Here is a 7,450-nt window from a genome sequence, read left to right as displayed (position 1 = left end):
AGAGGCAGTCTAGGTTCTTGAACATTCAAACTATTGAGATGTTGGTACAACATCCATACATCTGCTATGTCTGGGAGAGTTGCTTTGTTCTTTTAAAAAAATTGCTGTTACGTCTTTACCTATCCTCCAGATAAGCATACAAGTCAACTTCTTACACACATGCATAGCAGAATAGATAGATGGATGATAGATAGATGATTGAAACATAGATAGATGACAGATAGAAAGATATATTATAGATATAGATAATAGATGATAGACTGATGATATATAAGTTAAAGATAGCTAGCTAGCCAGCTAGATAGATGATAGATAGATAGATAGATTGATAGATAGATAGATAGATAGATAGATAGATAGATGACAGATAGACATGTTTTAGATAGAAATTTAAACAAAAAACCCCGAATGCTTATGAATTTCTACTACTTTACTAATCATTGAATCGAAATATTTGCAAAAGTGAGCTAAACAGTTCTAATGCTTCTTTCTAATCACCTGTTGTGAACATCATTCATTGTAGTTAGACTAAACTACATGTAACTATTCATAGTTTTAAATTATTTTTTAGACATCTACTTTTTTAAAGTTAGTGTTAAAGGACTGAGTTTTCATCAGTGGAAAAGGAAAAACCTGCCCTTATTCTAAGTTCAAGAGAAGAGGAATAAACTATACTAAAGCCATTAAAGTTTATAAATCCAAAAATAGTAATAAGCACAATGGAGTTGGACAATATTCAAAAGTGAGAGAGAATTTTGAAACAAGGTTACCATTTTAAAGGATTACTTGGCACGACCAGCCCTGATGAAATGAACACTTTAACCTGGCACTCTGAAAGCAAAGGCAGGTGGATCTCTGTGAATTAAAAGCTAGCCTTATCTGCATAGCAAGTTCTAGGCTACGGAGGCTAAAGAGAGACTGTCAAAACAAAAGAGGAGAAAGAGTATTGAAGTAACTTCATTGAGTGAGCATCCTTGAGAACAGATTTTAAAACGATGCAAGATAATGGGTTATATAAAGAAGAACATATCAGGAGAGACAAGTTTGGTAAAATTATTCTGACTACACGGGAACAGTTTCTTAGTTGGTGTATAGCTCATTAATTACTGAACATCAATTAGAATTCCCATGACTAAGAATATCAAACAGAAGCTGTAGTATGTGAAAAATGTCTATTAAAATCTTTGACTACAACCTCAAAACCATTGACATCTCTTACATTTTAGAATTCATTATCATCTAAAGTTTTGCAATACTAATCTCTCTACTTTTATTAAACTTCCTTGATAATACCCTGACTATGGACAGTCACATATCAAAGAATAGATACATGCTAGAGGCTCAAAATATGAGGCATGTGTTATAAATTCTAGAATTTACATCTCATGGAAATGAAAAAGAAATGAACTGGTGATCAATGCACATACAATTGATGATAAAAACAGAATATTTGACTGATACTATTAATATTTGCACTTAGTCTTCCAACATGCCTAAGGATATCTTCTATTTTTAATATTATTTAATTTAATATAGTTAAGTTTGGGACTAATGACAAACTTCAAGTGCATTTCTGTCTTTGACCTTCGTGCCTTTAGGCCACTTTAGATTATGTATAGCCTAATGAACGCTTTCAAATATTACCAGATAACTTATCTTCATTCACAGAAATTTCTTGTTGCCTCTATTTTTCTTATTACACAATGATAACTGGAGACATTGATTCTTCATTCTAGAGTAATAAGGAGGGCACCTAAATCAATGTCCATGTTATCAATTGGAGCTCGGTGATCAAGTATAGATTCATATTCTTTGCAAATATTGCTTTATTCATGAAGAAAAATTTAAAGGTATTCAAGGACAGTACCAACCCACTATTTCAAGTTATTAAGTTACTATAGATGTGGGAGGGACTGATTTCTACTGAAATAAGTCTAAGCAATTTTGTCTTTATTTCAAATCTAGCACCTAAAAGCATGTGTTTGAATTACAGCTAACTACCAATATGTAGTTCATTGCTTTGGTTGTGAATGACATTCACCTTCAAAGGAAGAACAGACATGCAAAGTTGCTCCCAGATTTAATGGGAAAAGACAAAATGCAGAGAAGTCCTGAAGAGTTTAATGAAACATCAGAATTATATAGCATGAGGTAACTATATGCCTGTCATAGTAAGTTAACATTAATGAGCCCTAAAAAGTATTTATAAAGTATCAGAAAAATCTTTCTCTTAAATGGCAGTTGCCTAATGCTTAGATTTCCATGCAGATTTTTTTGTGTGATCTAGCATTATCTTATATCTAGGTCTTAAAATATGATTGCTACCCTTGTTAATATTGAGACCCTGTCGCTGATAATGTCAATGCTATTCTATCAAAAGACTTAGGAGTATAGTAAGCTCTATACTTTATCTGCAATGTGAGATGCTCTTTAAATCCTCAAAACCACCAGAAAAAAAATAAAAAAGAAGAATCTTATGATGGGTTGACCAATAATAGACCCATGGTCAAGATGAAAGCAATATATTCTCTATGCTTCTTGATAGAAGTTCTTTTCATTAACAGGTATATTTATGAACACAAGGATGTTGTCACTCATCTGTCTCATGATTCGATGACAGGGGAAGAAGAAGAATTGTCAAGCTAATGGATTTGGAAAGAATTGGTGATATTGTTCTCTAAGCTCCATATTTCTTTTGCACAATTCTTCTATAGGGGAACTATTCTAGCCATTCACTGGGACAGGTTCTTTCTTATAAGTCAATACAGACAGTGCTTTGGTCTCCATCTAACACACTTTTACTTTCCACATTGCTTGGACGCTGTATGGAAAAGATCAGAGCTATCATAGAGGTGGGGTTTTTTGTTGTTTTTGTTTGTTTTTATTTTTTATTTATTTTTTTATTTTGTTTTATTTTATTTTATTTTATTTTATTTTATTTTATTTTATTTTATTTTATTTTATTTTATTTTATTTTATTTTATTTTTTGGCTTCAGATACCTTCATCTTGCATGGACAGCTAGCTATGATCAATAGCCTAAAGAGAACAAATTTTGTTAAGAGCAACACTGGCCAGAGTGGAGGAGGGATATGTTAATTCAACATGACCCAATGTGTTGCCATAGTAACAACAATGATCTAATCTTTATTAAGAGCTTTCTTTGTGACAAGAATTGCCTAAAAATCTAGTAATTTTAGCCATCTATTTGTTTCCATGATAACCATGTTAGAGAGATGAGTCTGAAACACAGAGAAAATAAGTGGTTTACAAAGGTTGAGGAAGAAATGTGGCACAAGGAAATGAATCCAGAAATTCTTGCTGTTGTGTGATATGTGCTAACACTGTGCTATAAAGCTAGAAGCCATTGAGAGTAAACTAAAGATCATGCAATGATCTCCAGCCTTAGTACAAGGAACAGAGGTAGGAAAAAAACACTCAAAATTTCTGTGGTAAACTTGCAAGGTTACCCTACTCAGACAGACTATCTAAAATCTTAAAATAGCCAGGTGATTTCCATTGATGTGAGCTGATGCAGTGGGAGACTGGAAAATGATAGGGAACTTGATAATGAGTTTAAAATCTCTCTCCACTCATCCTTGTTTTGCATATTTATAGTGTGCACAGCACAGGTCTCAGGATGCCAAAGATGACTGATTTTTTCATAAAGAGAGCTTGTCAGGCCGATTAGCTGAGAAAGGCTCTCTTGACTGTTCAGCTGAGAAAAATTGAAGAAATTTTCTTTGATCCTGGAGGATATAATAATGACCTGCTATGCTGTGAATGTGCCTCCCTTCTGTCCCATAATTCAGACATGATGAGCATAGTAATATCAAAAGCCAAGGCTTTTGAAAGTGATTGGATTATGAATCCAATTGATCATCAATGGGATTAGTTGTCCTCACCGTAAATGTGTATCAAGAAATAAATTCATTATTTTGCCTCTTTCTTCTGCTGTTTATGGAGAGAATAGCAACAACTTCCTAACAGACATTAGATCCCTGAGTTTCAAAACCTCAGTGTTCGATAAATCTGAATTCTTGACATATTACTTAGTAGTCTATAGTTTTAGCATCACTGACAAGAAGGAAATTTGCACGAACAGATGGAATGTTGTTATAAGACATCCCAAGGAGAGACATTTGACTGTAGAGAAATGGAGAGTGGATAAGGAAATTCATTTGTCATTAGGTACATCATTGAGTGTGAGAGTGTTCATAAGAGAAAAAGCCATAAAGAATGCCCTATTTTATTAGGTTACTTCAGTGCTAAATAACCAGCTTGTTAGTGGAAATATGAACAGTTAAAATATTTCTGATGAGGTTCCAAATAAAAATGGGAAACATTATAGTAGAAGTCATGGAAAGGACTTCTATTCCATAATTCCTAAAACTCAGTTCAGTTATATACATTACTTAGGGCTTCATGGAGAGCAGAAACTGAAGCTATGAATTATACTTGGTGGAAGAAAACTAAGGAGAAGAATATTCAAGGCATTGTGTAGGGCTTCTCTTTCTCTTCTCTTAACTGTAGTAAAACAAGATGAGACAAATAAAGAGTTTAAGATTTCTTTGTCTATAGAGGAAATGTAAAGTGTTCCAACATTGGCAGCCATCATATGAGAATTAAAAAAGTATATTCAGGATAGATAACCAATGACGTGGCAAAGCAATTAATTGATTGGGAGTTTAATAAGGAAAGACAGATGCTAAATAAAACAATGTGAGAGTGATCTCTAAGTATTTTGGAGATATAGTGAGGCTTCCATACCCATCTCATGTCTAGAGTGATAAGGAATGTCTCACAGTGAAGGGCCCAAGTCATCTGTGAAAACTCTGGGATCAGTGTGCCGAGCGATCACAAGCTTCTCTCTCCTGTATTCTAGTGCATTGCTCAAGTGAGATGAGGTCACCTCTGCCACTGTCATTGGAACCACAGATGGAGAGATTTTAGATGTCCATGGTGTTAGGACTGCAAACCTATAGCTTATAACATGGAAGTGTGGTTACTTTCATACGTCAAGGAAAGCATCATAGAACCTCAACACCGTAGGAAAATGTCGAGAAAAAATTCTATTTATAGGTTAGTGGAGCCCTTTTGTTAGACTCATCTTTCACTACACCAAATGGTTGACAGTACATACCTACCATGGTTTGTCTATACAGTGAAATATATGAATTCACATGCTGAATGCTTAAAATCCATCCCAACATTGCTGTTTTGGTTCCTACCTGGAAGAACTGTGTCACAGGCATCATGTCTATGAAGATTACCCGCACATGGCCTTGCTTTCCTTTCCCTCTCTACTTTCCGGTTCCCATAAAATTTCAGTCACATGCTTTCACCATTATGAGCTTTAGGATTTCTTCAAGAACAATGCAAATATATCTAGCTTTGCTAGAACTAAAACCTCTGAAATTATAGGCAAAATGGATCCATCTTTAAACATTGTTTCTCTCAGGTGTTTGTCAGAAAGAAAAAGTCTGACTGACACAGAAAATTGGCACCGATGATCTGATTTTGTGATAATTTCTGAAAGATTGTAAAATTTGGAGGTCAGGAAGGGTTGATGTGAAATACAACAAGGCCAATGAACTCAACTGTTTGTCAGTACAATGAGGTTTGGCGGGTAACAAGGCTCCATCTATAGCAAAGGAGATATTAATTGGGAGTTTGCAGAATGAGGTTTTTCATAGATATGACCCCTGCTCAGTTGATCATGCTCCATTGAAAGGTATAATACACATACACACATACATACATATACACATATGTATAATATATATATGTATACACATACATACATAAATGTTTGTGTTTGCATATATATATATATACATACATACTTACATACATACATACATGTGTGTGTAAACAATGTTGACAGGAGCATTGAGGCATTAAAAAGAAGTATACTATCAAAAACAGTGATTACAAATATGAAATTTAAAAAGAATATGTATCAATAGAAAAAAACTGACTGTAGTTCATTTATCTAGTATTATTTGGAGAGGATATCAAGGAAAAAATGTTGGAAATACATACATATTTATAGCATTTTGTAGGGTGCTCAGAAGTTCAGGATATAAATATGAATGCACACAGTAAAGACAAAATTTCCGATAAAAATAATATCACTATTAAAACTTGACTAGAACCCATTTGTGTTTTGCTGTGATAGAAAAAGGGTGAGGAGAGGAGTGACACATGTTTTTTATCCTGGCACTTGAGAGGCAGAAACAGGTGGATCTCTGTGAGTTCTAGGTCAGTATGGTCTACATAGTGAGTTCCAGGATAGCTAGACCTACAAAGTGATGCCATGTCTCAAAATAAAAAAAGAAAAACAAAAGCCAAATAAACAACAACAAAACCATCAACCCCTTGTTTATTTAATAATATATTGTGGAGAGAAGACCTTAAAGGAGATCTTTTTTTAAGACTGTATGTGAGATTTAATACTGAACACAATTTAGTAGGGAATAGAACACTGTTGAAGGCCTTAGAGATGCAGGGCTCTCTACTTGTCCAGGAGACCATGACTGGGGATATATTTGACACCACAGCCACCAGGAATGAGCTGTTTTTCAGCAACCATGTCTTCAAATACATCTGCCTTATACTTGGTAAAGCCCCACTTCTTTGAGCTATGGATCTTCTGGAGGCCTTTGAAGTGGAACTTGGCTCTTCACATAGCCTTAATCACATGCTCTTTACTCTGCAGCTTCATGTGGATGGACATGACGACCTGCCTTCTGTGCCCTGGGACTTCCTGTAGGCACCACACATACTTGTCTGGAGACTTTTAGCTCGAGCTCATGACAACATCTTGTTGATATGGATGCCATGAAAAGGGTGGAGCCTCAGATGGATATGAAAGCCATCCTTGCCACATCTCTTTCTCATACATTTGTTCCAATCAATATGGGCAGCCTCCAGTGCTTCAGAGGAAAGTTGCTCATATTCATCTGATAGCATGTGGCCACAAAGTGGGAATTCATCAACTTTTGTTTTCTTCATTCCTAAGTAAAAGATGCAGATCTTAGCTTCAGGGACACCAGCAGAAATGAGACTTTGGTTACGGCTTGCTCTGATTATTCCAGTAACACCGGTGGGTCAGTGGCCCATGACAATAGGATTGTTGGTGGCGTACCAGAGGAAAAGAACAAGATAGAATCTTTTATAAGAAATCTCAATTAATTCAACATTCAGACTATTAATAGTTATTGCCAGTTGTTTTTGCCATATACACAGTGGCGATTAGTAGCAAGAAGTACAATAGGAAAGGTGACTTAAACATCTATTCACTACTCACTCAAGAATTTGAAAGACTTGGTTTGGAAATGAATGCTCAGAAGTATATTACTAAAAAGGATATTTAGGGAAATTTTTCTTCATGTTCAGTCATCACACACACACACACACACACACACACACACACACACACACACACA

The 7,450-nt window shown here is 35.0% G+C and overlaps 1 pseudogene; it reads right to left on the bottom strand.

Annotated features, from left to right (window-relative positions):
* Nucleotides 1-6,498: 6,498 nt before the first annotated feature.
* The window catches only part of LOC114612691, a 7,427-nt pseudogene continuing 6,475 nt past the window's right edge, over nt 6,499-7,450 (bottom strand).

The sequence above is a fragment of the Grammomys surdaster genome, unplaced genomic scaffold (assembly GCF_004785775.1).
Source record: "Grammomys surdaster isolate TR1022 unplaced genomic scaffold, NIH_TR_1.0 126178, whole genome shotgun sequence".
NCBI classification, from domain to species: domain Eukaryota; kingdom Metazoa; phylum Chordata; class Mammalia; order Rodentia; family Muridae; genus Grammomys; species Grammomys surdaster.
The sequence above is the reverse complement of the archived record's forward strand: the minus strand, read 5'-3'. Positions and strand labels throughout refer to the sequence as shown.